Source organism: Neofelis nebulosa, chromosome 10 (assembly GCF_028018385.1).
Source record: "Neofelis nebulosa isolate mNeoNeb1 chromosome 10, mNeoNeb1.pri, whole genome shotgun sequence".
Lineage (NCBI taxonomy): Eukaryota > Metazoa > Chordata > Mammalia > Carnivora > Felidae > Neofelis > Neofelis nebulosa.
This window is the reverse complement of record NC_080791.1, coordinates 8,024,505-8,039,860: the sequence shown is the minus strand read 5'-3', so window position 1 is coordinate 8,039,860 and position 15,356 is coordinate 8,024,505.

Here is a 15,356-nt window from a genome sequence, read left to right as displayed (position 1 = left end):
TGGCCATGTGATCTGCTTTGGCCAATGATGTTAGTCAATTTCATAAGCAGGAGTTGCAATGTTCTTACCTGGCTGGGTGGTCCCTCTTGTTCCTCTATCATTGCCATGAATAAAGTTTCCCCTGGGGAGACTTTAGTGTAAGGATGATGAGACTTGCAGACACACAGGGCCCAAAGGGCAGCGTACAGCAATGTGGCCAAGCCCAGCCTATATCAGGCAACACGTGAGTGAAACCAACACCTTAACATTGTATGCCACTGGAATTTAGTGGTTCTTTATTATGCAGCAGTAGCTGACTGATACAGTGCCAAATGACACCTGACAAAGGACAACCTACTAGTTGTGGAATGTACAACATATCTGGGGCAGGTCTGCTCTCTCCCTGGCTCTTTATACCATTCTCTTTATCTCTATGAATAAGTGATTGTCCTATAATTTCTAGATGTTGGCAGGTGAATGAGCTAAAGTTATCATCTTTGCTGAATCATTTCAGCTTTTTTCCATTTTCACTTTATCTTTGTTCTAAACCTCTGTCCCAGTCTAGTACAAGAGTATGAAGCAGTGTTTGGCTTCTAAAATTTCAAACACTAGTGAGAAAAGGAAAACCTTTATTAGTATAACCAATCACAAACACCCATGGGATGCAACCTTTTACCCTACATCTTGTAAATGCATAGCAGTGAGATCATGAGCCAAGTCTAAACCTGCGAAGTATGGCTATAGTGAGAAGCTATGGCACAGTGTCTTAAGTGCCCATGAAAAGGCACAGCTTTACTAAAAGACAAAACAAACCAACAAGATTAGGAACACATAGCTTAATGAACTCTTATGGATAAACTACAAACACCTATTCCAGAGACTGCCCAAGGCTCTGACCTTATTTGAGGGACAACGTTGGGTATTTTCAACATTTTATTAACTCAAAGAACATCTGCAAGACCATTCCATGGATGATGCCTGCAAGGCCTCAGCTGCTTTATTCCTTCCTTCAACATGCCAAGAATCATGCTAAAAACCAGAGATCCTAAGATGAATACACATGTTCCCTGAGTTCAATAAGTTTGCAACCTAATTGAGGAAGAGAGACACGACATGTAAGTCAACTTTAGAAGTGTCGTAACAGGAGTGCCTGGGTGGCTCAGTCGCTTAGGTGTCCAGCTCTGGATTTTGGGATCAGGTCACAATCCCACTGTCGTGGGATTGAGCCCTGTGTCAGGCTCTGCACTGAGCATGGCGCCTGCTTGGGATTCTCTGTCTCTCTTTCTCTGCCTCTCCTCCACACATATGTGTGTGCATTCTCTCTCAGATACATAAATAAACACTAAAAAAAAAAAGAAGTGTCATAACAGAGCTGTGGACAAGGTGCTATCTAAGGAGAGAGGAACAAAGTGTAGCCAGGGGCCTCCACCAGATTCCTGTTCCCACTTTTGCAAAGCACAATCCATTTCACATACCTTGTCGGTACTGATTTTTGTTTTTCCCGGCCTCCTACTACCAACCTTTCCTACCCTGTTGGTACGCAACTCTCCATTGGTCTCCTTTCTTTACTTTTTAGCCCCAACCCTTATTACTCTTTCCAGAAGGCTTATACAGATTGCCAATTCCTACATATGGTTTGCAGAATGTTTAGAAGATGGCGGTAGGGTTTGGTTCTGTACAAAGATATTTAAAGGGAAAATCATTTAGAAGTAGCTAACGTTGCCTATTATTTTATGACCCATTTGAGACAAGAGCTAGATTGCCTTAATTACATTCATCTGCATCTCAGACATGGTATCAGTATGGGATCCTTGCTGGCAAATTCAGTGCAGAACAGAACATACCAGCTCTGTTCCTCCTTTACCAAGGAGCTCTTGTCCTGCAGAAAATTAGATATTCCTCACTAACAGACTCTATTTTTCCTGACAATGATGCCAAAGCCTTCCGATTAATGACAGAGGACTTTCTTATTAGTTATGAAATAGTCAAGGGCAAATATGTGCTAGTTGGCTGGATAAAACCTATTTTTTTTGTAAATATAAAATTTTGGTTTCCAAACTAGTCAAATACCAACAGGATAATCTGGGTAACCTTATATAAATAAGGCTTCCAAGGCCCCTCCTTTGGAAATTCTGATGGTTACAGAGTGGACCCAGAAATTATATTGTTGTTAATAAGTCTCTCAAGTGATTTTGATCATCACCCTGACTAGGCCATCACAACTCCAGGAAAGCTTGGGGAAAGAACTATAACTCTTGATACATTTAATCCTCATGTTCCTGAAACTATCTCCTTCTTTAGTCAAGATAGTGACTATGATTCTTATTTCTTAGACAGCAGGGATAGTGAAAGACTGAGGTTTATGGACTCCCAAGCTGCAGGACTCAGAAGGATTCCAAGCTCTTGAGTCCAGTGAGTCTCATAGTTGGTGAAGGATTTTTATCTTTGTCTTCCATACATATGTGTATAATCAGGAAGGATGCAATACCGTGGTCCCATCCCTTCTTAGAAGGTCCTGGGGAGGGCATCTCTGCTGGACAACCATAGGAACACCATTTATACTGTCTCTTGAGAGTTTTGAAGAATCTCTTCTTCAATGTATTGGAGCAGTGATGCCTACTTCCCCCACTCCCCATCCCTAGGCTATGAACCAGTACAACACTTTTTGCCCTCTGAAGATTGCCTTGCTCTTTTTCAGATTATAATTACTCCGACTGAGGGACCTAGATCAGTACTCAAAAACTGTGTGGGGGGAATTCAGCCTTGACTTTGATGACTTGTTTCTCCAGGAGCTTTATGGTCCATTGTGGGTTAGGGTACTGACCTATCAAGCATCCCTTGATATAGGATCCATTCTCCTTCTTGCAGATGCCTGGGTTGTAACTCAGGTAACCTATCTGTAAGCTACTTAGCATATCACTGTGAGAACAGTAAAAAATAGTGCCCTTATTTACTAAGACCCCCGGCAAACTACACTTAAATTCCCTGGATACTAGAGTGTGTGTATACAGAGCCTTGAGCTTTTTTTTGAGACTTAACATCTCTCTCTCTCTCTCTCTCTCTCTCTCTCAAACACACACACACACACACACACACACACACACACACACACACATGAGTCAAGGGTTGTGTGTAGGGAGGAAATAAGTAAAACAAAAAAATATACGTGTTACCTGACCTGTTCAATACACAATCATGATCACTAGGCAACGCATACCTGTGAACAGGTGCTGTGAAATCACAGAAGAAATTTGCTCTCAAGAAACTTACGATCAACACATCTGAAATAACATCAAACCATATAAGGCAGAATATAATTAAGTGCTAATGCATGTTAGACTATAATAGAGTGTTTTAGGATCCTATAGCTTTTCCCTCTGGCCACTGTCCTGTATCATCAAAAAGTAAACCAAACCAAACCACCACCACAGACACTAGTGAAAACTTGCCTCATTGGACCATGCCAACTCACTAAACTGCCATCCCTCATTTTGCTAGCACTTTTTTTCCCTCTCTTTTCTCTTTTCCTTTTTGTTTTAACCTAGCAACTAAGCATCACAAATGTAGAAAAACGAAATAGGAAGGTGGGAAAGCTGCCTCCCTTATTTTAGAGCTTGACAAGATGCATTAGCTTTCACATTTTGAGCTCTGTAGGATGTCAGGCACTTCAGAGCAGGGGTGGTATCTATCTTTATGGTGCTACTTGCACAGGCACCCTATTTGGATGAAATCATCCTTTGTTTCATTTATTCTTTTTAAGTAGAGTGTGTCAAGTTCCCCAAAGTTCCTTCTGAAGAGGCATTATGTCCTCCAGGCTCATTTGCAAATCTGGGCACCCCACTGCAGAGCAACATATGCTGTCGACCGTACAGTGGCCCCCTGCTTGAGCTTGTATGCACTCGTCAGGCTTCAGAATGCTCTGCCCAGCAGCTGGAAACACATGGTTGCTGTTTTCTTCGGCCCTTCAGGGACACAGCAGCAGGACGGCACATTTCTTGTGGTCTCATGCCACTTGTCATCACATCTGATGCTCTAAAATGCTCGTTTTTGTGAGGCAGTGGTTGCCTTTGCTGCCCAGAGGGATCTCCTGAGGAGATTTAAGAAAAACACCAAAGCCTGGGACTCACCCCTGAGATTCTGATTTAATGGGTCTGGTTGAGGGTGGCCTGGGCATCCATCTTTAAAGGCTCCCTGGGAAATTCTAGTTTACAGTCAAGATTGAGCAGCAGACAGAGGTGTAGGGTTGAGACTGTCTGCATTGTGGGAGTTAAAATGTAGGTGAGGCCACAAAGGAGAACTTGTGTGCCAGAATGCACACAAATTTCTCTTCGCATTGTCTTCAGACCTACTTCACATTCTCTTAAACGTCTGCTGTGGGGACCAAATATTGTAGTGTGCAGTTGACAAAGAGCCTTGGCAATAGCCAAGTGACTGATTGGAGGTTCTGCTGAATTACTTTTAAATCCAATAATAGGAGTGATTATGAAGGGATGAGAATGATTTGTTTCACTCCATTCTCTATCCACCTGCAAGAATTTATCTTAAATAACACAGATGAGATGATTTCATTCCTTTCCTCAAGGCCTTTTAGCGGCTTCTCATTAGAACGAATCCAAAGTTCTTGCCAATGCTGACCAGCAGCAGGGTTCTTTCCCACCACATGAGCAAGCTTCTTGTTATCTAGGTTTCAGTGCAAATGTTAGATCTTCAGAGAAGCTTTCCCTCCTCCCCCATCTACTCTAGTTGCTTATGCCTCTTTATCTGTTTTGTTGTTTTCAATTGCACACACTGCCCTCTGAAATTGGCTTTTTTTTTTGATACAATTGTTTGTTGTTATCTCCTACCCAGAATATAAGTTCCTTGGAAAACAGGGTCTAGTCTGTGTTGTTCACTCTCATATCCCCAATACCTAGAATAATGACAGCCTGGTGCATACAAGGTACATGGTAACTATTGTTGGAAAGAAGGAAAGAAGGAAGAAAGGAAGGGAGGGAGGAAGGAAGAAAAGGAAAGAAGAAATGTAGGAAGGAGGGAAGAAAGGAAGGAAGGAAGGAAGGAAGGAAGGAAGGAAGGAAGGAAGGAAGGAAGGAAAGAAGGAAGAAGAAGTTCTAGGAAGGTATTAAGTAGCTGAAACTCTCTTCCCATTCCTAGTTTTCCAAATATGTACTTAGTCACCTGCATGTGCAGTCCTAGAACCAATGGAATCTAGATGACATGGATGCCAACAGCCTTGTAGTCTTAGTTGCTCCTTCTCAGAGCTGAGACCTAATTGTTTTAGTGACATTTCCAGCAACAGCCTCCATGAGTGGGAGTCAGGATCCCTATGATGATTGGAAGAAGCAATAACCATCAGCAAGCTTTAGTCATGTTCAAACATCATCCCTGGTGGTGCTTACACATCTCAATAGTCCATGTAGATTATTGAGAATCTATATGCCCTACATGCATGCAAGGCTTATGAAATAAGAGTTTAGGGGAGAAGAGAATCCTGTGTTTGAAATATATGCTACAGGAATGCATGGTGGTAGTTACCATCTATCAAGTGTATGCTACATGCCAGCACGGAGCCAGCTTCCTGATATACATCTGGAGGCTTAGAGGTGTGGGGGAGCATTTGGAGAAAGAAGAGTCCACACAGTTCTTATCTCATCCAGGAAGTGATTTGAAGTCACATTCGCAAGGGGGACCAACAGATGAGAAGCTGCTGTAGGTACAAGAGACCCACAGATGAAACAGACCACAGGTTGCCTGTCCATGTGCTGGTTGTACACTCTCACACTAGACAGTCTTGAAGAACATGAGTGAGATACAAAAAAGATCATGGGCCCCCATCTGAGTGGGAGAGCAAGCCATCCCCTGAGAATTCTAGTGGTGACGTTCTGTTCCCCTATTTTCGGAATAAGGCACTAAATAAACTTTCTGATTCAGTAGCCAGAACACCTGGTACAATCTGGAGTCTACATCTCAAATCCCGGTACTTATGAATATGTAGATGTGTTTCATATCAGCATAGCTCTACCTGAGAATCTTGAGTGCCCCACGCATCCATATGGCTTGGTAGGTCCTGCTGGTGATAATATGTGAAAAACTCGTACTGCTCTGCATGAGGAACAGCATGGTGCTGTAGACCAAGGAGGGAACAATGGAACACCAGGCTCCCTATGTCTGAAGAATCATCTGCTGCCTGAAAGTGTCTTCCCACCTCCTCATTTCTCCTCAGGTTTTTTTCCTCCTGCTTGAAGAGGGGGCGGAATGGGGGTGGGAGCACTGTTTTATATTCCGTTTGCTGCTTTCTGTTCTTTCCATCTTTGCTTTTTCATATGCCTTTATCAAGGACTGGGGATGTACATGGGAGATGTAAATGATGAGATTTTAGGTGTCCTGGGAAGGGCAGTCAGCCGAGCACAGATTGCTACCAGCCCGCTCACCGCAGGTGCTTCTGTTGTACCACCGGTTATGTTTCTTTGGGGTTTCTTCTGATTTAATTTTACCAGATAAGCTAAAACCTGTGTGTATGTGGGGGGGGGGGGGGAGTGGGGGGGGGAAGGGGAGATGTGGCCCTGGAAGTAGCATTGTAGAACAACTCAGGAAGTCTGAGAGTCTAAGACAGGAGACAGGGATCCAGGGAGGGAAAGAGGAAGGGCCACGAATCAGCTACTGGGAATACATTAAGTCATTACACGCGCACTGTCCTTTCCTCCTGGGGAAGCTTCTCCTTCTCAACCCACCCAGACTGCTGTTATTCAGGGCTCTGTCCCTGATCCTCCCCTCCTCCCATGGTGATCTCATCCACACCAGGAGTTTCTGCTGCTATCCATATGTTACAGCCTCTCAAAACTAAATCCCCAGTTCACATGCTCATTCCTGAATGCCTCCTCTTGGGTGGCCCAGAGACACCTCAAATTCAACAGGCACAAATGCAAATTCTTCATCTCTGTCCCTCACTCCAGTCCTCCACACCATGCCTCACTGGCAGACTTGTTTCTTCATCTTATTTCCCACCTCCATGAAGAGCACTGACACATAACGAGGAGCCACGCCTAAGCAGATGTCCCCTCACCATGTCCTAGACACTCCACCCTTTCCTGTCCTCCCCCATGTCTCCAATCTTCCTGTCACTGCCTAAGATGAGCCTTCAACCTTTCCTACCTGGAATCCTGATAATCTCACCTTGAGGTCCACTCCTCCCATCCATGCTAATACTTCCTCATGACCTTATGCCTTTGCACGAGTTCTCACTAACTGAAATAAGCATCATTATACCAGCTATCATGTACTGAGTTTTTGCTGTTTTCTAAAAATTTCCTGCAATCCTCCTGGTAATCCTGTGAAGAACCTGTCATTACGCAGGCAGTAAACAATACACCTAACATTTGCATCCAGGGCTTACCAATTCCAAAGCTTTGCTCTTTTCACTATTGTTTCAGCCTTTTCTCCACATCCACACCCAACCACACTCCCTCCTATTTCTCTGCTCAAGACTTGTCAGTTCCCACTTCCGGTACTGAAGCTGGGAATAGCTTCTCCAAGACATCCTTTTCGAATACACACTCAACATGTCACAATCTACTTTATGTGCCTCTAAAAGCCTCTAAAAGGCTTTCATCACATCTCCTGTTACCCTCTAAGACTGTGAATATCTCGAGGACGGAGATAGTTCATATACATATATCATTTTTCCGACCTTTCTTTCTCCATTCCTGCCTTCTTCTGAAAGGGACTTAAGGCTATGAGGGTAAATATCAGGTCTTTTATCTTTTATCCCCACCACTTAGAACAGCTCTTGATGTGTAAAATGTATCAGGTAAGGTCTTATTAATGAATGAATGATACCAATAAACCTCTGGGAAGTAACAGTAGAATTATTAAAATCTCTGTTTTAGTGAAGAGGAAAGTGAAGTTCAGGCTGGTTGGATGTGCTTGCTCAAGGACACTAACAACTTCGCAACACAGTCAGGACCTGAATATTTGTCTCCCGGTCCAGTGAGATGCAGGAGCCCCACAACTTTTGTTGTTGCTTCTACACCTTTACTTCATTCCCCCCTTGGTCCTACTCTTCCTTGTTCTTTCTCTTCCTTTCCTATCAAGTCACTCTTCTGAAAAGAGGTCCGGGGTTACCCCTGTGCTTCATCCACACCTTATTGCACTCAAACATCCAGAAATTTACTTTTTCTTCCATGTGTTCTCAATTAGCAGCTTGCCCATTCCCTCACCTCCACCCAGAAATGGAGCTGCCTTCCAATAAGGCAATAATATAAGGCTACTTTTCAATTTTTCCACTTACACATCAACCTTGCTGTGTCTTCTCTCTAGATGACAAAGCACATGCATTTCCATTCAATCAACAGCAGAGACCATTCAGCTCCTAAATGCTGTTGGTGTCAATTATGAATTGGATGACATTCAGCTCTCGTCCAAACCTTGATGGAGGCAGGGGATATTTGACAATGTCCAAGAGACTGGTTAACTATTAGCTCCTCGTTTTTTTCCAAAATTCATCCCTTTATCCAGTTAATCTATGGGGAAATTACCTAACCTGTATAAGACTCAGGTTCTTCTATTAATAAGAATAATTATAGTAATACCCACATCATATGGTTATTATGAAGCATTCATGTAAATGCTTGCAAAGTCTGGAACAGAGTTACATTTTGGGACTGCTGTTCTCCACACTCAAGGCCTTCACAGAAGGGTAAAAGCTGTATTTGAAAAATACAGATTTTTATAAGACAGAAACTGCACGGAAGACATTTTCATTTAAATTTCCTTTTGTGAAGAATGTTAGAGTGTCCTGGGAACTCTAGGACACTAGAGTGTCCTAGATCACTAGTTCTGATCTCAAGATAAAAAAAAAAAAGTCTGTCTTTCCTATGAATTGCAGGTTTCCTCTCTAGCAAGCACAATTTATACGAACAAGACCTCATCTTATTTCCATCTCTGTTTTAGAAGCTAAGAAGCAGAGCTGAGCTTTATGTTCAAAGGAGAACTTTCCTAATACCAACTTTCTTTTGTTATGTGCCTTTTATCTTTCCACTTTTCAGTGCTATTAATCTAAATATAATCTGTCTCAAATAATTTTTTGCAGTCCTAGAAAATCAATTCCTAAATAAACAAATAAATGAGCACACTAGTTGGAAAAAACAACTTATTAGCATTTAGCCACACCTCATTGTTTACATGAACAACGATGGATCCTGCATTCAGAAAAAGGGGAGCTGTGGTAGGCAGAATTCTAAGTTAGTCTCTAAGATTCCAGCCTCCCTCCCCCACCCCGATATACATGCCCTGATAATGTCCTCACCTGGAGTATGTGGAATCTGTAAAAGTGATGAGATTTCTCATGCTTAGTTTTGTAACCAGTTAGTTGACTTTTCATTAATCCAAAGGGGGTTTATCTGGGTGGGCCTAACCTAACTGGGTGAGCCTTTTAAAATAAAGCAAAAGTGTCAGACTGTCCAGCTAGCTTCAGGGAAGAAAGTAAACACCTATCACAAGGACCTGCTTATCACAAGGACCATGTGGGGAGCACCAGAGAATACTTTCTAGCTGTTGAAAGCAACCCCCAGCTAATAGCGATGAAGAAAATGGGGGTCAGAGTCCTAAAATGTCAAGGAAATGAATTCTGCCAAAAACATGAGTCTATTTGGAAGAAGACTTTTATCTCCAGATGGGGATTTAGCCTATGTGACCCCTCGATTTCAGCCATGTGAGACCCTGAGCAGAAAACCGAGATATACCTGGACTTCTGACCTACAGGTATTTTATGATAAGAATTAGGTACTATTTGTTTGTAGCAGCTTGTTAATGCAGCCAAAGAAAAGTAATTCACATTTCTAATAAACTAAAACTAAAGTTGTAAACAATTTTGCCTAGTATAAACAACTATGATTTATCACCAATTCCTTGTTGAGGCTGCCCCAAATCTATTTCCCAAGGTATGGTGATGGGTAACATGGAGAGAGGGAGAGGGAGAATGAAACACCATGCCAGGTGGGAGGTATATCACATTTTCAAATCTATTATAAGTGATATATATATAGTACTTAGGTATGAATATAAACGGCATATAGTCACACATATATGTATATAGTGCTGAAGTCGTATTCTGTTAGAAGTGAATCTGTTATCTCGGCCCGTATTTGGGGGAGGTTAGATTTCGTATTTTGGATGGGAAGGTATCAGATAATTTTCATACATGTTTTAAAAACTCCACATCTCCTAGTGTCCCCTGTGTAGAACGGGGCCATGTTCTTAACTTTTTTTTTTTTTTTGAGTTCTACGTAATGTTATCACATGTGTCACTTTGCGTAACTACCTCTACAAATGAAAGAGTGAGCCATACCACCACAAAGGGCTCCCTGGTGTTACTCCTTTATAGCCATACTACCTTCTCCCTCCTAATCTCTAGCCCCTGGCAACCAGTCTCCCTTCCATCTCTATGATTATGTTATTTCAAGAATATTAAATAAATGGAATCATATAGCACATAACCTTTTGAGAATGGGTTTTTTCATCCAGCATAATTTCCTTGGGATCCACCATAGAACATAAGTTCTAGGAATCAATAGTTTATTTCCTTTTGTTGTTGAGTAATACTCCATGATATGGATGTACCACAATTAGTTTAACCATTCAGCCATTGAAGGGCATTTGGGTTGCTTTCAAGTTTTGGTTATTATAAACAGAGCTGCGATAAACATTCATTTGCAGGTTTTGTAGGAAACTAAGTTTTTCTTTCACTGGGATAAATGCCTAAGAGTGCAAATTCTGGCCAATTGTTTTCCAAATATCATCTATATTTGTATTTCTACCAGAAATGTATGAGTCATCCAGTTTTTGTGCACATTCACCAGCTTTTGGTGTTCCAACTATTTTTTTTATTTTAGCCATTATGACAGTTTTGTAGTGATATCTCATGGTTTTAATTTGTGGTTCTTTAATGGCTAATGATGTCAGATATCTTTTAATGTGTTTATTTTCCATTGGCATATTCTCTTCATTGAGATGTCCATTCATGTCTTTGTCATTCTCTAATATATATATATTAGAACTACACTATATATATAGTGTATATATATATATATATACACTGTTGAGCTTTGATAGTTGTTGATATATTCTAGATACAAGTCCTTTATCAGGTATATGGCTTGCAAATACTTTCTCACAGTCTACAGCTCATCTTTTCTTCCTCATAACTCAATATTTTGCAGAGAAAAAAATCCTAATTTTGATGAGGTACAACTTGTTGATTCCTCCTTTAATGAACTGCGATTTTGAGGTCAAGTCTAAGATTCTTACCCAAGTCTGATAACCTGAAGATTTCCTCCTATTGTTTTTGCTAAAAATTTTATAGTTTATAGGTTTAGAACTATGGTCAAAACTTATTTCAAGCTATTGTGATAAATGTTTCCTAATCACTCAAAAAGACTGTCATTTTACTTAGCTGAGCTCTTTAGACTGTCTATATCCTTACTGATTTTTTTGTTTTCTTCCTTTTATCAGTAACTGAGAGAACTACAGGAAAACCCACAAAAATGAATATATATTTTTCTATTTCCTCTTTCAAGCTGTCAATTTTGCTTTGTAAATCTTGAAACTATGTCATCAGCAAAGCACAAATTCACTAATGCTATCTATTGCTAATGAATTGATCTGTTCCTTGTTATGAAATATACTGCTTTATTTCTCATTATATTTCTTAACTTGAAGTCTGTTTTGTTTGATTTTAATATACCAATACCAGCCTTCCTTTGGCTAGTGTTTGCATGGTGTATCTGATTTACATTCTTTATTTTCAATTTGTTGTGTGTCCTTACATGTAAGGTATATATGCTGTAAATATATGGTTCTATTTTTTTAATCCCAATCCAACAATTGTCGTTTTTTTTCTTTTTCTGAGGGAGGAAGGGAGAGGGAGAGGGAAAGGAAGAGGAAGAGAGAGAATGTGCACAAGTGTGCACCCACGTGAGTTGGGGAGGGGCAGAGGGACACACAGAGAGAGAATCCCAAGCCAGCTTCTTGCAAGGCGATGAGCCCAATGTGGGGCCCAATCTCACAAACTGTGAGATCATGACCTGAGCTAAAATCAAGACTCAGACACTTAACTGACTGAGCCACCCAAGTGCCCCATTTGTCTTTTAATTAAAATGAATAGTTTGCCTACATTTAATGTAATTACTGATATAACTGAACTTAAGTATACGGTTTTGCTATTTGTTTTTCTTTTGTCCCATTTTTTCTTTTTCTTATAATCCTTTTGCATTAATTTTTTTAATGCTTATTTGTTTTTGAGAGAGAGAGAGAGAGAGAGAGGCAGAGACAGAGAGACAGAGAAAGAGCATGAACAGAGGGGCAGAGAGAGAGGGAGACACAGAATCCGAAGCAGGCTTCAGGCTCCGAGCCCGATGTGAGATCAGGACGTGACCGGAGATGGGTTGCTTTAACTGACTGAGCCACCCAGACGTCCCCCCCCCACTTTTTTTTTTTTTCATTTTATTGACTAATCAAATATTTGTGTTATTATTTGCTTTGCTTCTATGAGCTCCTTAGAACAAATTCTTTTGATATCTATCCTAGAGGTTATAACATGAATTTTTAACTTTTTACTATTACCTTAAATGAGCACTTTTATCATTTCCTGAGCAATCCAACAATCTTACAATTTAACTCCATGTGTCTTCTTCTTTTTGTATTATGTCATAGATATATCTTGTTATAAAAAACAATATAATTTTATAACTATCCACATTTACCCTTTCTACTGCTCTTAATTCTTTCCTACAGATCTGAGCTTCCATTTTCTTTCCTTTATCCTCACCGTGAAGAACTTCCCACAGTATTTACCAAAATGTGGATATGCAATAAATTCTTTCAGCTTCTGTTCATCTTAAAATATCTAGATTTTTCCTTCATTTTTAAAGCTATCTAGATAGGTCAGCTTATCCCCCACCCCAGCACTTTAAAATTGTTATACAGTTGTCTCCTGGATTTCATGGTTTCTGTTTCAAAGTCAATGATAAATCTTATTGTTGCTTTTTTGAGGATTGCTGGGGTTTTTTTTTCTTCTGTATTCTTCAAAATTTTTCACTTTGCTTTAAATGTAGCAGCACGACTACTATGTGCTTAGGTATGTTTCTCTTTGCATTTATGTGGCTTGAAATTCCCTGAGATTTCTAAATTTGGGGGCTGAAATTTTTCATGGATTTTGGGAAAAAAGCATTATCATTATCCATGCAAATAGTGTTCCCCCACCAATACTCGGTTTTCTCTCCTGTCCTTCTGGAAATCCCTTTACTTACTTGTCACAATTTTTACCCATGGTGTCTTGCATACCTCCTACATCATACTCTTTATTCCCATTTTTTCCTTCTCTGTGCTTCAGTTTGGATTGAGCTGCCTTTAAGTCCACACATTACGTATTTTGCTTATACACATGTCCAGTGAGTTTTCATTTCAGATATATTATTTTATAGTTCAAGAGTATCCACTCTATCCCTTTCTGCGGTTTCCATTCTTTGTGGAGATTCTTCGTCTTTTCATCAAATTTGCCCATATTTTCTTCAAACTTCTTTAAGATATGAGATATACCCAGTTTGAAGTCCTTATCGACTAACTTTATTATCAGAAGTAACTGTGAGTCTGCTTCTTTCTTTTTTCCTCATGAATATTGATTACATTTTCCTTCTTCGTCTTATGCTTATGCTTCCCGAGCTGAGCTGTATGCTGTACCTTGGAGGTAAAGTACCTGCAGGGGGGCCCCGGTGGCATTCCCTGCCAGGACAGCAGCCCCTTTCTTCCACTATGGTGTAGGCATCAGCAGCTGATTCCTTAATCTAATCAGTGACCTAGGTGAGCGAAGGCTGGTTTGCAGGTTGACAGAGACTAACTCTATCTTTGGTTCTTCCCTTTACCCAGAGTGTGTCGTCTTTGGTTTTTGATCGAGAACCTGGTAATTTTCTATTCATGCAGATCTGAGAACAATGGGAGAGACTGTCTCCCCTTCAGAGGATTTCATCTTGGCTCTTTGACTCCCCATCCAATGCCACTTCCAGCTTTAGCAACGGTCTTGAGGAGCAGACAGCTGTGTGTTTAAAGCAGGAATCCTTCCTTAAGTGGAACTTTGTTTCCTAAAGAATGTGCCACTGTAGGAGATCTGAATATTCCTTACAGATCCTGAAAACCCTCCAAATAGACTCAAAACTTAGTTAACATATTCTGGAGAAACAAGCTGGGTATTTAGAGTTCCTGAAGCTTCCAAGTCCATGATGACTAAAAGATTTGCTGACTCATTTTTCTTCTTCCTAAAGCTGATTCTCAACTCATACCTAGAATCAGCAAATATATCCTAGGAAAGAAATGGCTGATGAAGGACTGTTCTAATTAGAAGGACTCTTCCCTCTTGGAATTTTAGCTTATTGAATATTCTTTGCTGCTCTAGCGCTTGAATACTTATATTCATATTTATATTTTTTATATTTATTTGTATATATAAATATTTAAATATTTTCAATATATATATATTTTTCAAATTGTCTGGGTTGTTTCTTTCTTGCACAGGAATGGTGGCATGCCATAATCTATATTTTATTCACATCTGAAAATCTCACATATTTCTTTTTAAGATTTTCTTTTTTAAAATGTTTTTATGTTTATTCTCAAGGGAGAGAGAGACACAGAGTGTGAGCAGGGCAGGGACAAAGAGAGAGGGAGACACAGAATCCGAAGCAGGTTCCAGGCTGAGCTGTCAGCACAGAGCCCAACGTGGGACTCGAACCCATGAACCGTGAGATCATTACCTGAGCCGAAGTCAGACACTTAACCAACTGAGCCACCCAGGTGCCCCAAAACTTTTTTTAAATTTATACTTAAAATGCTTTTCAATATTAGATATTTTAAAGAATGTAGGATACTATCCTGTCATTTGTATTTTCAAGATGTATTTAATCAATATTTCTTTCTGTCCCCTCCTCTCCTTTGCCTCCTTCAGAGATTCCAGCTACACCCTATTAGGTCATTTGAAATTATTCCTATGAATATTCTTGTTGTGGTTAGTGATATGGTTAATTTTCTTTGAAACAGGTCAGTCCTTTTTGGGATTATAAACTTGTCAGGTGGGACAGAACACATTGAATCTAGGGCTAGTTTTCTTTATTACTGATGCAAAATCTTTTTTGCTTAACTCTATCTGTGTTGGTAAACTTATGAATCAACTTGACTAGACAAGGGGTTGCCCATATAGCTGGTAAAACATTATTTCTGGGGGTTCCTGTGAGGGTGTTTCTGAAAGAGATAAGCATTTGCATTGGTAGGCTGAATAAAGAAGATTACTTTGGACAATGTGAATGGGCCTCACCCAATCTGTTGAAAGCGTGAAT